The following is an 18,684-nucleotide window of genomic DNA, read 5'->3' on the forward strand; positions in this document are numbered from 1 at the left end:
TGGTGCTGTTGAGGTGGATGGCTTCATGAGTTAAGAGAAAAAGAGATATACTGGGGGGGACCCAACCTCACTACTCACATTTCAACGTTGCCCATAGTAATCTGCCAGTCAAGAAAGTAGCTGATTGCAACTTTCAACAGTCCTGTGTTCTTAACAATGCAAGCATCATGCACCTTCTCTGACCAGCCAACACTGATGTTGGTGAAGCATTTCTGGTGACCCACCAATGCTTGCATAACCATATAAAAGTAGCCCTTTCTGTTGATGTACCCTGTGGCAAGGTGCCAAAACAGGGAAATGCGTGCCATCTATCACCCCACCAGTTTGGGAATCTCATTGCTGCAAATCCATCCACTATGTCCTGCACATTGCCAAGAGTCATAGTCCTGCATAGGAGGAGATAAATGGCCCTGTACACTTACATGACAAGGGCCCCCACAATGGATTTTCCGACTTCAAAATGATTTCCCACTGACCAACAACAATCCAGTGTTACAAGTTTCCACAGCACAATCACCACTCACTTCTCCACTCTCAGTGCAGCTCTCATTTTGGTCTCCCTGCACCAGAGGGCTGAGGTGAGCTCAGCCCATAGATCCAGCAATGTGGCCTTGCACATCCAAGAGTTCTGCAGCCACTGCTAGTCATCCCAAACCTGAATTACAATGCAACCTCACCAGTTAATCCTCATTTCTCAGCCTCAGAACCAGTGCTACAGGAACATCACCAACCACCTTGAATTGGTTCTGACTATGTCCCACAGCAATCTGTCCTCCAAGAAAGTCATGTTCCCCACTGATTCGATTCTTCTTATGGCTCTAGAAATACTGGAGGATCACGTGTCCTGTGCTTGCAATGCTTATGAAAATAGTGCAGAGCTGTGCGCGTTCCATGCTTCTGTCAGAGATTGCGGACAGCGAGGAGGACCATGCAGGTTTGTGGAATTTTTAAAAAGGCCTGAAAGTTATAGGATAGAACAGAAGTCCCTAAACTTTTGATGGTTGCACTCCTCCCTGCTGCATTCTCCCAGAGGTGGGGCCAGGACCAAAGCTGTGGCTCCAATGGGGGGGAAGGGGAGTGGGGAGAGGGGACGCATACAGGAGTAAAGGGGCCAAGGCTGGGGCTGCAGCTGGGGGGGAGGGCGGGTCTGGGGCCAGAGGCAGGGGCCGGAGCCAGCAGCTGAGCCCACAGGACCCATACCCCTGAGGTGAGAAGCCACTCCAAGCAGCAAGCAACAGAGAGAAGTCTTAAGCCAAGCCTCACAGCTGGGGTTACATGTGTTATAAAACCCTAGCGAAGACATGCCCTAGATTAGCTGTGTCCTGAGCTCTACCAATGAGTCTTATCCCAGAAGATCTAGACATTCTGGGAGGCTTTCCATGAAGATCTAAAGTGAAATCCTCAACAATTTAATAAACAGCACCTTGGCCCTAATCATACAAACCTGTAAAGACTTTGGACAAGTCATCCAAGGTGGTACTAGGAAAAATGATAACATCCTACCAGCAGGCCAAATTGCTCACCATTTGCTACAAAGAAAGACGTTTTCTCACAACACTTGACAGCAGTCACAAGAAAAAACAGTGCAACAGGAGTCAGAAGATACTAAGGAAAGAGATCTGCACACAAACGATCAGTTTTTCCAAGGAGGAGGGTACACAAGGGGGTTTGAGAAACGGTGACCTGCTGGCACTTGCTCTGGAGTACCCGCCCCAAATCTGCTCCTAGTGGCCAGTGCCCTGTCCAGGCTGGGCCAGCACAGCACACTCCCGGCGAGCACAGGCGGCCTGCTGTGGGCCACGCTTACACACGCAGCTGAAGCCGGGGCTGCAGCGGGAGGCTCGGGGAGGGGGATCGATACACAGCAGGGCAGAGCCAAGCTGGGGCAAGGCAGAGCCCTCCCGCCCCCCGGCCGCCCTTGTCTCCAGGCAGGAGCCAGTTTTACACGAGCCTTTCCAGGGACGAAGCCTAAACCGTAGCCCAGAGGCAGGGGGAGAAGCGATCTCTGAGCGCCCGCGGGCAGCGGGCCAGAGACCCGGCGGTGCCCGCACAGGTGAGCGGCGAGAGCCGCCCTGGGCGAACCAAGAGAGAGGCGGAGAAGGGCCGGGCCGAGGCGCCCCCAGCCCCGCTGCCTGCGCGGGGACCGGCTCCTGCCCCTCTCCAGACCCCGACGGGAGACGGCAGCGCCAGCCCGCCCGCCAGCCAGCCAGCACCCGGCTCCCCCCAGCCCCACACTCACCGCAGCGCCCGGGGCTGCCGGACCCCGCTCCCTTCCCCAGCGCCCAGGTTCAAAAAGCTGCCGCCGCACGGTCAGTTACACACATCCCAGGATAGCGCTGATTGGCCATTAGCGCAGCCGCTCACACACCAGCCCTCCCCGTTGGACCAATGGGCTCAAGCCGCAGGGCCGAGCCTCTTCGATTGGTGCGTTCGGAATGATTCAAACTCCATTGGCTGTTGCTGGAGGAGGGTGGGGTGTGATTGGCTCTGAGGCTGCAGCGCAGGCTGGGGCGGGTTGTCGGCGCAAATAGGCAGCAATCGCGGCGGGCATGGGCGTTAATGGCTGTTTATTAGGGAGGTTCAGAAGCAACACGTCAGCCAGTATGTCCAATGGGATGGGTAGATCCCTCACCAAAACCAGGGCTGGGTTCTATGGTGCTGTGAAGGGGCAGGAAAAAGAAAGGTCGCATGGAAACGATATGGTGACACGATAGTGAGCGGTGCTTCTAACTGTCCACATCTGCCTCCACCCCCCACCCCCTTACCACACCACACCACAAGCGTTGATCCTGCAGTCCGAACTCATATTTACCTCAGTGGGACTCTTGCATAAAGATCAGCTGCCTGTCATGGTGCCTACAAACCCCAGCCTGCTGATCTTGGCTAGAGAGGTGAAAAGCTGTTCCTATTCCTTTCCTTTCCCTTCTCAGTTCTTTCCTTCCTCTAACCCCCATTTAAACGGAAAAAAAACCACCTCCACAATACAAGGTTTCAGAGTAGCATGAAGTGAGCTGTAGCTCAGGAAAGCTTATGCTCTAATACATTTGTTAGTCTCTAAGGTGCCACAAGTCCTCCTTTTCTTTCCACAATACAAGTTACTAGGAAAACTCTGCCAACTCTTCACCATACTTTACATCCTCTATCTGTCCTCTGTTTGTATTTTGAATTAGTAAGCCTTTTAGGGCAGGGAGTGTGTCTTTTCTGTGTTTATACACCACTGAGCACAATGGGCCCATAGGTCTTTGGGTGCTATCTTAATATAAATTACACACAAAAATGCATTAAAATGGTGTTACTTAGGTTGGAAAGTCAAGCACTCAAAAGTTAAGAAATGCCAAGTTTAAGGATGCTCATGCAACCTAATTCTGCCCCTTGTGCATCCATCCTGTGCAGTGAATGAGGCAGGGTCCTGTGACAAACACTGTGTGTTATCATGTAATTAAGGACAGTATCATAATGCCTCAGGCACAAGGGGACTGAATTAAGGTTGCACAAGTAACTGTAAATCTGGTTGTGCAACTATAACAATCCCCCTGCCATCACCAGTGGGACTTTAACCTTTAGCAACATAGGATTATAGCTGGCAACAGGAGAAAGCTGTTATTCCAGAGGAGGAAATGGACTACTGGGTCTAGCTGCTGTCTGGGTCTTGGGTGTGGTCAAAGGGGAGAGTTGAGCTCAACACTGGTATTTCTTTCTCTCTCTCTCTCTCTCCCTGTTCCCCAAGAAACTGGTGCAGCTCCTGCCCTTGTGGTACCCCTGCAGGGGGGATGGGCACTTGAAGCCATGTGCTAAATCCAGGAGTTGTTTGTGGGGAGTGTGGCCCATCTCTCTCTCCCTTCCCACCCTCCTTTGCAGTTGGCAGAACTCCAGTCCCACATAGTAGCCCCTGAGGTGTGTGCGTAGGAAATGAACTACTGAGGCCAGATGCTGAGTCTGGCAGGATCCAGAGGAATGTGGGGAAGAAGTCCCATATGGTGTCTCCAGAGGCGTTGTATGAGATCCAAAGGGGTGGGACCTCATGCTGATCAGCCCTCTTTCCCCTTAACTCCCATGCCACTATAGCTTAGCTGGCTGTTCTAAGGCATTGCCATATATCTGACTCTGCTGCTGCTGCTGCTTTGGTGGATGTATATGCCCAACCTTCGAATGTTGTGTTTGGTTATTCTTTTAGCCTACTGCCAACATTTTATTGAGGAACACAAGTGAAAGAAAGAAATAATAGAAAAAGACCTCAAGGGGTCATCTAGTCTATCCCTCCATGATGAGGCAGGCTTAGACCATCCCTGATAGATGTTTGTATAACATTTTCTTAAAAGCCTGCTGATTTTTAACTGTTTGTACATCAGGAAAAGCTGAAAGGAATTTCAGGGGACAAAGAAAAGGCACTTTCCTAGGCTAAGGGTAGTCTCACTGTTGAATGTTAACAGACCACTGCAAACAATAGAGGTGTGAGAACTTCTCAAAGGAATGATCTCAAAAATCCTTTATAACAGAAAGTGTTGTACAATCTAACTTGAGGGGTTACAACCAGCTCCCCCTATATTCACTCCTCCTCCTCCTTTAACCAATAATTTGTCCACTTAGCTTTAATCCCTCTGAGCAGACCCACCCTTACATCCACCAACAACATATAACATTGGACACAAACCTATTGTACAGAATAGGCCTGAAATGGCAAAAAACAAAGCAAAATCCTATCATTCTTATCCTGAGAAAGACACCCTCTTTATCCTACATAATAATTAGTATAGCAAGGTCAACAAACAGTCAGTTAAAAGATGCAAACCAAATTCAGGATTAATTCGAAATTTGTTATAAACAGAAACTCAGAATAATTCCCACTATACTGAAAAACCAACTACAGTGCAACTACTAGCCTCAAATATACAGACGTATACCATAGCATATTTTGAAGGCTATGAAATTGAGTTTGCGCATACATCAGCTAATTTTTTTTCCCCAAACCTCATAAGAGATCTTTTCCCACATAACTCAAGTAAGAATTTAGGCTTTTCAGTAATATCATTTGCACTTAAGGGTTTTTCTGCACTTGCCATTTATTTTTTTGTCTGAAAAATTTCCAGCTGACGTTAGCAGGCAGCCACAGGTGCCAACTTTCTTCTTTCCGGTGGGTGCTCCACCCCTGCACCGCCCCGAGACCCCGCTCCCATTCCACCCCATCCCCCAAGGCCCCACCCTTGCTCTGCCTTTTCCCACTCCTGCTCCGCCCTCTCCCCACAGTGACTCCCACCCACCCACTGAACAGCGGATGGGTGGGGTCCACCGAGCATCTGAGTGGCTGGATCCCCCAAGCAGCTGATGGGTGGGACCTGCCGAACAGCTGTTCAGCCGGTGGCTGGTGCTTTGGGACAACGTGACATTAAAAAACAAGAACATCTTGATACCACTGCCTCAGGCTGTGTTGTTGTATTGACCTTTGAGGCCATAATCCTCAAGCTGCTACATAGTTCCATGCCATCTCCTACATCCCACACATTGTTTCCATCCTGCTTCCTCCTGGCACAATGCAGCCTCATCTTTTCCACATGACCCCATGTTGTGACTGTTCTAGGCCACCTGACTACACCACACAATTTCCAGGATGTCTACCTGAGAACATTTGTAACCAAAAAGAGATCCATCTTCTCATACCATGTCATTGCCATATCACTGACACATTGTTTCTATGCTATCACTTTATGCTGTATCTCTAGTAGAGGTGATTAAAAGTATAAGTATCCACTACCCTCTGCAGGGATCTGTGACTTTTGAGTTTGGAATACTGTATATGGACCCTGAGCAGTGCTTGGATAACAATTAATTGATCTGTAAGGCCTTTCAGAGTTCAGGAACAAAATGAAAGACCATCCCTTATGATGAATGATGAGCTATGACCGTGTCTATGTGGGAAAGTTTTACCAGTTTCACTGATTTAGTATACTGGTAAAACACACCATGTGGACACTCTTATTCTGACATGAGTGGCTTTTTTCAGTACAGTTTAATCCCCTCCCCAAGCTACAGAAGCTGAACTGAAAAAGGCACACTTACGTTGGAATAAGAGCATCTTCACAGGGTGTTGTACAGCTATAACAATATTGGTTTAAATTCACACCTTAGGCTACACTGAAAACATTTCCTGTGTAGACAAGGCCTAATACTTTGCATTTGTATAGCGCATTTCTCAAAAGCACTTTACAAAGGTGGATAAATGTTATCTCTCTTTTACAGATGTGGAATCTGAGTCATAGACGCCTTGTTTACACTGGCATACTCTGCATTCATCAGCAGCTAGGTCAGCTGCACTGGTGTTAACAGTTTAAGTGCTAGTATAATCTCCCTCTGCAGCAGGAACCACATCTTTCTCTGTGTTTGTGCAGTGTTTAGTACATCGGGGGGCTGATCCTGTTTGAGGCCTCTGGGAGCTATCTTAATAAATAATAATAGACAGGAACAAACTGTTTCCAACACTGTATCCAAAAGACTTGGTTCAAGCAAAGCTCAACCATAGGTTTCAGAAATGGTTCTGAACATGACTAGGTCCACTCTACACTTGCAGTTAAATAATTCTGAGTCATGGTTCATTTGCACCCTTTGGGTGCATCTCAGCCAGCAAATTTCTCACCTAGTATTCCCAAACAGCCCTGCTGCTAACACTAATGGAGGTATTAATATAGACTGTGTGCGCACATTAAGTAGTAAAAATGTCCACATCTGGTATATTGTAGTATTTAGTTCAGTCCTAGCACCACTGAAAACAACCTATTGGACAGCATTAGTAAAATTTCCTAGCAAAATAGAACCTCAGCATTACGAACACCAGAGTTACGAACTGACTGGATAACCACACACCTCATTTGGAACAGGAAGTACGCAGTCAGGCAGCAGAGACCACACACACACACAAATCAAGTACTATACAGTACAGTATTGTGTTCAATATAAACTACGAAAAAAAAAGAGGAAAGTTTAAAAAAAAGGATTTGACAAGGTAAGGACGGGGCGGCAAGTTGTATTGGCCCGTGGTGCCCAGGCTCCAGCAAATTCAGGGCCCAGGGGACCCAGCTTCACCAATGTGTGGGGCCGGGTCTCTCCCCCGGCCCCGCTTGCTGCCTCCATGCACCCCCTTCTCCGAGTGTCCCTGCCTGTCCTGGGCAGTGGGTGGCTTCCCCCTGAAGTTCCATGCTGCGCTCCCTTGCCAGCCACTGCCAGCTACAAGGGAGCATCGCCGGGGGCAGATTGAGGCAGCTGCTGCACCCGTGGAGGGAGGAGGCGTATAGCCCCCCTCCCCCAGCAGGCGACTCCAAGGGGCGGGGGCTTTTCCTGGCTGGACCTCCTGAGCAGGAGCCTTGGGGGTGGGGCTTGGGTGAGTGTTATGCTGCGGGGGACCAGGGAAGGGACCTCTCCCCCAAGAGCTCGCTGCTGCCGGCTGGGGGGAGTCCTCCTCTCTGGCTCCGCACCCCAGCCTGCTGCACCCCAAACTCCTCATCCCCAGCCCAGCCCCATGCCCCACACCCCCTCCCCACACCCCCAACCCTCTGTCCTAGTCCAGAGCCTGCACCCAGCACCCAAACCCCCTCCCGCACCCCAACCCCCTGTCCCAGCCCGGAGCCCGCACCCAGCACCCAAACTCCCTCCCAGAGCCTGCACCCCACCCACACCCAAACTCTTCCCCAGCGCCTACACCCCAAACCCCATCCTGCACCCAAACTCCCTCCCAGAGCCCGCACCCCCTCCTGCACCCCACCCCCTACCCCAGCCCGGAGCCCGCACCCAGCACCCAAACTCCCTCCCAGAGCCCGCACCCCTCCCGCACCGAAACTTCCTCCCAGACCCTGCAGCCCAAACCTCCTCCCACACCCAAACTCCCTCCCAGAGCCTTAGGCAGGTATGCGTGTGTGTGTGTGGGGCGGGGACTTGGACCTGTTCTGGGCACCACCAAAAATTATACAAACCTGCTGCCCCTGGGTAAGGAAACTGTTTCTGTGCTTGTTTCATTTAAATTAAGATGATTAAAAGGAGCATTTTCCTTCTGCATAGAAGTTTCAAAGCTGTATTAAGTCTATGTTCCACTGTAAACTTTTGAAAGAACAACCATAACGTTTTGTTCAGAGGTACGACCATTTCAGAGTTACAAATAACCTCAATTCCCGAAGTGTTCATAACTTTGAGGTTCTACTGTATAGAGGTTAGTGAGGTGACATGACTTGTTTAAGGTCACATAGTGAATTGTGTAGAAGTGGGACTAGAAGCTAAGCCTGTGATCTAACCACTAGATGATAGCGCCTTTCTATCATGTATGATGGGCAGGGGTTCTCAACCTTTTTCTTTCTAAGGCCCCACAACATGCTATAAAAACCTCTATGGCCCACCTGTGCCACAATAACTGTTTTTCTGCACATCCGGTAGATTAAAAGCCAGGGCTGGTGTTAAGGGGTAGCAAGCAGGGCAATTGTCTGTGGCCCCACACCACAGGGGGCCCTGCAAAACTGAGCTGCTTGGGCTTTGGCTTCAGCCCCACGTGGCTTGGGCTTCAGCTTTCTGCCCTGAGCCCCAGGGAGTCTAACACTGACCCTGCTCTCTGGTTTAGTTTAGCAGATCCCCTGAAACCTGGTGGCAGCCCCGGACCCCTGGTTGAGAACCGCTGTGATAGTGGGTGATTTGATTAATTCAACTTTGCCGTGTGGGCTAACTTGTATTTCTTTGTTTTGGAACTTTCCACTTAGCATTTATATAAGGTCTTATGGTTGCTGCTTTCACTTTAAAAAAGTATGGAAAAATCTGATAACTTTTAGGTAAAATTACTGTGAATAGTTATGAATAAGGCTACAATTTAGTCATGGGTATTTTTAGTAAAAGTCATGGACAGGTCATGGGCAATAAACAAAAAGTCATGGCCTGTCCCGTGACCTGTCCATGACTTGTACTATATAAATGCCCCGACTAAAACTTAGGTGCTCGGGGGGAGGGACCTCTTGCAGCTGCTGTTGGTCCGGTGGCGGAGGAGGAGGGAGGCTCTGGCATGCCACCATTGCTGCTGTTGGGGGGTGCGGGGAGGCGGGATCCTGCTAGGGGAAGGGGTGGCCTGGGGCCCTGCCACTACTGCTCAGCCCCGGGCCCTGCAGGTCACTGCTACTGCTCCTGGATCGCTGCTCCATGGTAGCGCCTAGGACCAGCTGCCCCGGGTAGCCCGAGCAGTGGCTGGTGCAGCTGGCCCTGGGACCGCCCCAGCGGCTCTGGTGTCAGACCCACTGGCCGCTGCAGAAGTCACGGAGGTCCTGGAAAGTCATGGAATCCGTGACTTCAGTGACCTCCGTGAAAGACTCACAACCTTAGTTATGAACATAGGAAAATATTCCCTTGTAACTTTGATGTAACTTTTAGCTAAAATTTATCTTGTATTATCCCACAAACACCTGCTAAAATCTTAGCATTTCTATTTGATTGTCAGTAATATATTACATAAATGCAACTCAATAATGTAAATGTTAGTAACATGAACTAGATCATGAAAATTTTCTACAGCTGCCACTAGGTGATTCCCTATGCTCTGGAAAGAAAGTAATAATGAGCCTAACAGCAATGTTTTTTAAAAATGCCCAGTCAGTCAGAAGGGGAGTTTGGCAAGTTACATGGCCACAGCAATGCTGTGATTGCAATAAGAGCAAACCCACAAAGATATTCTATTTATGCTGTTCAGAGTTACTATAAATGAGTGCTAGCGGAGCAAGGCTATGAATACTTCAGTAACGCTCATGGATTTAGTATGAGAATGAAATTATAAATAATTATGACCGTTACATTATGAAATGATACAGCTAAGTCTTCAGTTCTTTTGTAGGGCTGTAAATTACCAATGCCTGGACTGCAAATAAAGTTGGAATTTTAGAAGAAAAAAAAAAAGATACCGTATTTAAGGATCTTTATTAGGCCCATACCGTATTTTCTTGTGAATTCTAAAATAATAAGTATCAATAAGAGCTGCACTCTGTTTAATGGTGTCAATGGTATTTAAGATAAAGGAGAAACTTTAATACAAACTTTATAACATTCAAGCCTGCTAGCTGCTGGGGTAGGGGAACAACTATGAGTTGTCCCCTGCTCCAGTCCACTCCCAGCAGAGGAGACTGGATCAGACTGTGAGTTGCAGAATTAGGGCCCACTTACACCACTGCAGCCACACAAAAGTCAATGTGGTGACAGGTATAAAGGTAAGCAGATTCTGGTTCCTTTGTGCGGGATCCAGTCAAAGAGAGGATAGAGACATTTGGTATGAATGACTTTTAGTTTAAGTGAAAAGCTAAACAAAAAAAAAAAAGTCTCCATGTGAACAAACAGCATGTACATCATCTGACAATCCATAAGGAGCTCAGCTCCAACAACAAACTAGCAACTGAACTCTGAACACAGGAAGAGTGGTTCAGAAATTTACAAGTGCACTACAAGGTGTCACATTTCAGGGCAACTGCACCTGTATTTCCCCCCAGTGGTCCGGTAAGGGCACCCACTCCTAGGCTTCCTGTTCCCCAGCCATTGCCTTTCTTGGGTGGAGACCCACATCTCTCCCCTTTCCGACTGGGGTACTTCCAGGCTGCACAGTTCCTTGGCTTCACTGTGTTACTCCCAGTGCAGACAGGTTGTCCAAGGACACCTGCTTGCTTTCTCCTCAGAGATGGTTAACATGTGTAATTGCTACAGTTATAAGGCACCACATAGCTCTTTTTATGCAAGACTAATTTTATTATTAGGGTAAAAGCACTACAGAAAAAATATTAAATACAATTAAAAATCCTACACACTTGCTAATAAGCTCACCAGACATCACCCCAGCTCTAACAGGGGCTCTAGCAGGAGTAGTCCTTCAACACTGCACCCAAGGAATTTTCTTTGTGGTCACAAGTTCATCACAGCTTCAATCCTTCCAACCCTACTCTACGGATTGGGGCTCTCCATGGATCAGGGGTCCTGTCCATTTGCTGGATAAGGAAGAAGGCCCCGTGCCAGGTTAAAACCATGCTATTTATCCAACAATCCTTTCTTTGTCTGTTAGTCCCTGGAGAATACAATTTGAACTAGTATATGTGGACCTTTCCAGGAGGGTGGCTTCAAAAGGCTGATAATGCAGGACATTAGCATCCTCCTCCCTACTGGAGAAGGTACATACAATGCCACAATAACACATCCACAATTGCATTTTTAATACAATGTAAGCCAAAGTTATTAACCCTAATTCAATAATTTAATTCGATAAAGTTTATCTTGATTCCATCAGGTTTGTTCAGGATATTACAATATATTGTCACTCTGTCACACAAGGCATAACACTTTCACAGCTATATACACTACACTTTACTCTTGTAACTTAAAAAAAAAAAAAAGGCTTTGTGGAAGGTGCATAATAAGCATGGTTAGCAGTTGTTCTTGCTCCAGTTCCTCCATCTGCATTTTGTGATTCACCTTCAGTAACATTTTTACCTACATCATCTCTAGTCTGATAAAAAAATCATTTCCCTTTACACTAATTACATAATCTTCAGCTCTAACTTCAGTTCTTTATTTCCTGTTCTGCGCCTTTTATCTAGTACACCTGGTGAATACAGTTCGTATTACTTCCTAGCAACTAGATATGTTACTGGTCCCAATATCTTCCTGACAATACCTTTTCCAGACTGGGGGAAAAAAACTGGTGGGGCTCTTCCAAGCACCACCCAAAACTGTCCTTCCTCCAGTTTTTTATGTCTGGCTCAATTCTCCTTATGTGGTTCTGTTCCTATCTGGACACTTTGGGCAGAGCACTTCTGGCATGCTCTGGCTTGGCTACCTCAACTCCTGCTGGCTGGCTCCACTCCCATTCTCTGCTGCCCTTGGAAAAAGAAAGAACAAAAATAAAGTCTTGATGAGAACAGCCTATGTGTCTCTCCTGACAGTCTGTAGCAAGCTCTGAGAATTACTGCTGATTTCTGTACACACGGAGAGTTCTTAGAAATGTAAAAGTGCAGAACAGAGAAAATATCAACATTTTATAGCTGCATACACCAGTTGCTCTACATGGTATGTTTAGTTGGAGTAGGCCAATTTCTGATTGAAAATCTATGTGGGAGTTACTACTTGTCTCTTCAAGGAGAGGGGAGCCCAGGGATTGGCTACATAAGATAGGACACCAGTCACCATGCTATATAGGTGTTAGAGGGCTGGTCTTCCTTACAGGATCTGTGGGATTGACTGTGACTTCTTTTTCAAGGCCACATCCCTTGCCCCCTCTCTGAGGCTTGCAATCCCTCTCCCTGAGGGGAACATTCTTAGGAAGCTTAAATTCACCAAGTTGCCAAAGTTCTCTCAGCACTTCTCCCCAGATTTTTCAGCAGGGGGGAAACATTTGGCCCTCTGTCTTCACTTTAACATTCACTTTAATTTGCTATAGCGTATCCAGGCATTGCATAAGTTATGGTATAGTACGGGGTGGCCAAACTGTGGCTCTCGAGCCACATGCAGCTCTTTTACCCTTAAAGTGTGGCTCTCAGAGCCCGCCACATCCCCCCCACCATTCTCCACCTACTAGAATGGGTGGGGGTGCTCGGGACCCCTGCCTTGCAGCAGGGTGCTGGGGTATGGGCTTGTGCCTAGCGGGGAAGGGGGTCTTGGGGCTTCAGCCCTGCAGGACACACTTCCCAGGGCTTGAGGCTTCAGCAGGAGCAGGGCTGAAGCCCCGAGCCCCGTCAGACACCTCCCGCAGGGCTGAAGCCACAAGGCCCAGCCCCTAGCAGGCGTGTCCCGGCTCTTGAACTTCTGAAGATTGTCAGATGGGGCTCGGAAGGCCAGTATGTTTGACCATCCCTGGTATAGTATGTAACACTGTATGTAACAGGCTAGTGCTTAGGATGAGATCAAGTCAGAAGTTCAGCTGCAACTCTAAATATATAGTGTATTTATTTTAAAAACATATAGTATATCTGTAAAAGGTATTGGTTTGATCTGGATGTTGCTATGCAATTTTTTAAATCATTTAATGATCATGAAAGATGCCCAATTCTCCACAGCTGGAAACTGAAATCATTTATCTACTGTAAAAAGAAACGGAGTACTTGTGGCACCTTAGAGACTAACCAATTCACAGTATGCATCCGATGAAGTAAGCTGTAGCTCACGAAAGCTTATGCTCAAATAAATTGGTTAGTCTCGAAGGTGACACAAGTACTCCTTTTCTTTTTGCGAATACAGACTAACACGGCTGTTACTCTGAAACTTATCTACTGTAGGCCGTTTCGAAGTTCCCTGCACAATTCCATTAATGTGCCTCAATGCTGTTCTTTATCAGACCACATCTAGGAATCTGAGGGTGAGTCAGTCTGAAAATCCACTGAGTCTTAACTGGCCTTTCTGCTAAGACCGCTGGCAAACTGGCCATCTGTAATGTGGAAATCTGTCCATTGAGAAGTGGACTCAGGTCATTAACTAATTTACATAGGCCCCAGATAAAAAGAGCCATCAGGCAGTAACAACTTTCAGTCACTAACAACAATTTGGGTCAGATTCAAATCACTGATCATGAGGTAAAAGGGTTTAATCCCACTACCAGTTCCCTAAATCACACTTCACCTTTTTGACAAATGGTATCACTTATTCAATACACTTGTCACTTGTATTTATTGGAATCATGTCTCTATGAATTAAAACTCTAAATGATAGAGGCTATGTAGAAATGCATTTTTTGGCCTGATGTTCATTACAGACTATTGATTAAATCACTCTTAGTTCATGAATCATTGACCAGATAGATTGCAATGACTCGGAATGGTATGAAGGCGAATTGGTCACATACTGACAATACTTAACATTTTGTGGAAATTAAAGTGAAGCACATATAATAACCAATTTTTAAATCTCAGTCTCTCAACATTCTAAAATGGCTTTATTATATATCAGAAAACCATATGATCATATTCTGAATTAATCACTAATGAAAAGAAAAAGTATAATTATTTAATATTTATATTATTGTAGTTGTCATAAAATCCAGTGTGAATCTGGATCCCCTTATACTAGGTGCTCTACAAATACATATGAAGACAAAGCTGATATTTATATTACTATATAATGCCTTCCATCTGCTGATTTTAAGGAGCCTTAAAAGCATGAATGAATTGAGCCTTACAACAATCTTGTAAACTAGGAGGGTATTATCTCCATTTTACAGATAAGCAACGTGTAGGTGTCAAAGTCAAAGCACCAAGAATAAATTCAGGTCTCTTGGTACCAATTCTTTGCTATTTTCAGGAACTGAATGGCTCAGAGAGTGGTTATAGATCAATATTTTCAAATGTGGGTTATAGATCAATATTTTCAAATGTGGGTGCCAAAAGTTAGGTACCTAAATACATATTTAGGTGCCTAAATAAGAGACTGATTTTCAGAAGTTCTGAGCACCTGAAATTCCCTTAGACTTAGACCCTGATTCAGTAGTCCATCTTTATGCTTACCTTTAGGTATGTGCTTGTCTCATTAACTTCCATGGAACTTAAGCACATGCTTAAATGTTCTTTGCTGAAATGTGCCCTTATGAGATGCTGGTGCTCAGCACCTCTGAAAATCATGTCACTTTTATTTAGGTTTGCACTACTGTTGCCTTGTTATATGGATACATTATGGATTTGGATCTCCAGGGTTGTCAAACCAGTAATTTCAGGAGCAGTAAATTCACTAAAAAAAAATGAGCTTTTTTTTTTTTTTTTTTAAATGAATGCCGATTTTGGATTGTATAAACTAAAAAATTACAATAGTAAATTTCTAATTGTGCTAGAATATCCTAAGAATATCCTAACTGATGTTAAAAAAAACCACCCCAAAACAACTTAGGAAAAATATTTGCTTCTGTCCTAAGTCTCTGTGACAAATTAATGTCCACCCTGAAACACATTTCTATACAATTTCTATAAGAGCATGAAAAATGGGGTTTATAATAGAAGTGGTGACACAACCATAACTGTGGAAGCAAGAGTTCACCACTATAATCAGTCTCAAACACTAAAACTTTTTTGATTTTACAAACTTTTATTCAAGGATTAAAAAAAGGCCGAGATTTTCAGTTATTCCCCAAACCTGTAGAAACAGACTGTAACTTTAAGCAAACTAGAATGTTCAATGTTCCATAATTTATTTGTATGGATGATCACAGAAAACTTTTTCTGGTCCACAGAACTGGGTGCTGGCTGTAAGCCACTGTAAGCTATAGAGTACTATAACATGTTAGCTCATGCTTGATGGCAACAGGTTTGTTTTCCATAATTGTGTAATCCAAATTCCTTTTCAAAGAGAAGATTTTTGAAAAGGACTATTAAATGCAATCATTAACAAGCACATAGGGCACTAGACAAGTAAACTTGTCTTAATTATGGTAAGCTTAAAAAAATTGAAAGTACCAAGTTACAAAGTACAGATATGGTTTTAGGACTAAGAAGTTTCTCCCAGTATACTGCCTAAGCTTTTGTCTCCATTACAATTACAGCCAAGTCAGGGTACCCAGCACATGTTCCAGGTTTTCGAATAGTTAGGGACCACAGTTAAGGTCATATTTACACTACACATTCGAACTGTGTTGCAACTGTGTCCTTTGATTTGATTGTAACGTAGATGGCTGTAAAGCTAATTAAACCTCATCTACTGTTCTCAGAGCAAACCGCCAGATGTTGCTTAAGCACAGGGTAAAGGGAGTTTTGTTGAAAACAGGTTATGACATGGTTTTGCCAATAAACAAGGACTGAACATTTTCCGTGTTATAACAAGATTTTAAAAATTGCTTTAGCCCAGGATAAACATTTTGGAAGTGTTTAAACACAGGTGTTACCAGGTGCTAGAACTATTTCAGATCTCATTGTACACCATATCCAAGACCCATAGACATTTTACATTCTACTGTGCAGGAACCCAGATAAAAAACAATAATCCTCTGATATGGTTGACACACCATTCGTTCAGTATAGATATACTGGATTATGTTTTCACTTCTTTTTGAGCCATGTTACAGCTCTGCTTAGTGCCAGACTTTAGCATGGTTTAGGAACAGAGTTAAAACATGATTCAGTCCTGTCTGCTCTGCAAATCCAAAATGTATATTAACTTTGTTAGGACTACTCTGCTGCAAAAGGATACCCAAACAAAAAGCTTTTTCCAGGGCAGATGGGATATTAGAGAGATAAATTCCATAAACTGTCATATAAAACCACTGAGTCCCATCTTTAATAATAGGAGTACTTGTGGCACCTTAGAGACTAACCAATTTATTTGAGCATAAGCTTTCGTGAGCTACAGCTCACTTCATCGGATGCATACTGTGGATGCATACTTTCCACAGTATGCATCCGATGAAGTGAGCTGTAGCTCACGAAAGCTTATGCTCAAATAAATTGGTTAGTCTCTAAGGTGCCGCAAGTACTCCTTTTCTTTTTGTGAATACAGACTAACACGGCTGTTACTCTGAAACCTATCTTTAATAATATTTTAATCATGGCAACACTTTTCTAGCAAGAGTTATGTTTAAACATGGTCTCTAGGAAGCTGGTAACATGTTTTCTTAAACGTCGGGGCTGTATGCTCCTTTCCATTCTGTTTTTGGGAGCAAAGGAATGGCAACAAGAATACAATGGGTCCTACACATGCTGAAGGTGGGAGTGGTATCAAAGTGACATATTTCCACTCAGAAGCTTGTCTGTACTAACTAATTGTGTATTTCTTAAAGCACCTCTCTCCATAGTATCTAAGAGCCAAATAAAGGTATTAATATTTGTATTGTCACACAGTAGGCCATGCTTTTCACCACTCCTTGGTTCAGCAACTTTTATATATTTGGGTGGGTTTTCTCTTTGTGCTACAGCTTGCCATTGCAGGCAGGGCTTTGCAAAAGGGTCAGCTCTGTAAGCTGCTGTATTTTGGGGCATATTTTTATCTCTTGGACTCTTCAGTATTTCAGAGACTGTGCTGGAACAGGAGAGACAGGAGCTGGGATTCAGCTCCCATTCAAAACTAGCAGATACTCGAGCCAGTATCTGCCACTGTGTTAGTGCTGCTTGCAATATTACCATATGCTCGCACTTAAAACTCCTTGAATGGAAGAGTTCTGTACAGGTGCAGTGAGGTCTAGAGGAGGACAAAGGGGCCAGGAGCAGTACCTGGGGCCCAACAAAACCACAGAGGTGGCTAACACCCTGTGGTGAGGCATTAAGATATGCCTGTGAATGCCAGCCTCCACGGTGTTTAGAAGTAAAGTCTTCTGCCTGCTTGGTAGGGCCTCAAAGTTGCGGAGAGAATCCAGCAGAAACTTCAGGAGTTTCATGCCCACTTCCCCATCCCACCCCACCCTCTGTGTTTTTCTACTTGTGAGGGGGAAAAATATAAAAAAGAATCTTACAGATCTGGAGTAAGGAAACTCTAAACTCCACTGTCCTCTCCTGCTTTGTTACCAGCTGCAGCTACTCTGCCCATGGTGCACTGCCTACTGCTGTGCTGTGACTGAATGTGTCTTTGTAGTTCTGTAGCTGGGTGCTATTCACAGCTCCATATCTGACTCAGTGTGTGACCTGGAGCAAGAAAAACCTTTGAATGCAACAGTTTAACATCAGAGTCACTTCTCAGCATAACCATCTGTAAGATGTGGATACTATTTACTTACTTCACTAAGCCTCACAACAGCTTTGTTAGAGCGTTTCAGATAAATAGGACTTTCTCTGCAAAGTGTAATTACATTTTACAATCCCAGGGGTAAGACACAGACTTGTGACTCCACATATGGTCCTGAAGCACAATTATGAATCTATCTAAATTGAGGAACTGTGCTATTTCTCTCTTTTTTAAGGGCTTGATCCTATTACCTTTACTGATGTGGGTAATGCCCACTGACTACTCATGTACTGAATGAGTATTGCAGGACCTGGCCCTTCAATGAGGAGAAAAGTATGTATGAATACCAAAATCTGTTACATAAGTGTAAAACAACCAACCAATCCTCCAATTGTCACCCATTTTTTTTTAGAAATTACTCTGCTCATGAGACTCTCTAACTCCCGTGTAGGGAATTTTACAGTTTTCGGAGCATATTCTGTGTACGTCTCTAACTGACACCAAGAGGAATTCTGTGCCCTATTCTAGGGTTGCTCCTACCCTCCATTTGGTTCTCCCCTGCTCTGCTAACTCAAAAATGAATAAATAGATTTTACTCAAACTACCCTCCTAAACAATCTCCCATACCTGAAATCAAGCACAGTAAGGTGAATTTAAGAGCTAAAAGTGGTTTAATATAAAGGTTCAAAATCTGGTTTAGGTAATTTCCTCCCGATTTTCAGTGTTGATTTTTAGGCAAACAAGGGCTCTTTTTTAAGAGTAAAATTTTTGTGAATTTATTTTAATGATATATTACTTAAATGCCCAACACCTGTAAAACGGTATAAATATCTGGGGAATTGTTTGCAGGGTGTCTACATATTCTTAACACCAGTTCATTCATAACTGATTCATCATCTCGGCAGAAGCTGCAGCCTGGCTTTACAATGTGCCCCAACCATGCTCCTCAGCCAACCTTAGTGCAGCCACTAGAAAGGCCCTTCCTCATCCACCAAATGTTATGCTTCTGGCATGACATTCCCATCTCTGATACCACATCTGGGGGGGCTGCAGGGTTTCCTCTGCTCTTTC

At 45.1% G+C, this 18,684-nt stretch overlaps 1 protein-coding gene across 2 annotated transcripts in view; it reads right to left on the reverse strand.

Annotated features, from left to right (window-relative positions):
- Positions 1-2,390, reverse strand: part of CENPF (centromere protein F) — a 76,185-nt gene extending 73,795 nt beyond the window's left edge. For both annotated transcript variants that reach the window (XM_037895726.2, XM_037895725.2), the window contains exon 1: positions 2,240-2,390. The gene's annotated coding sequence lies outside the window, so the exon portion shown is untranslated. The remainder of the gene's footprint in view (positions 1-2,239) is intronic.
- Between the last annotated feature and the right edge of the window lie 16,294 nt (positions 2,391-18,684).

This window comes from Chelonia mydas, chromosome 3 (assembly GCF_015237465.2).
Source record: "Chelonia mydas isolate rCheMyd1 chromosome 3, rCheMyd1.pri.v2, whole genome shotgun sequence".
NCBI classification, from domain to species: domain Eukaryota; kingdom Metazoa; phylum Chordata; order Testudines; family Cheloniidae; genus Chelonia; species Chelonia mydas.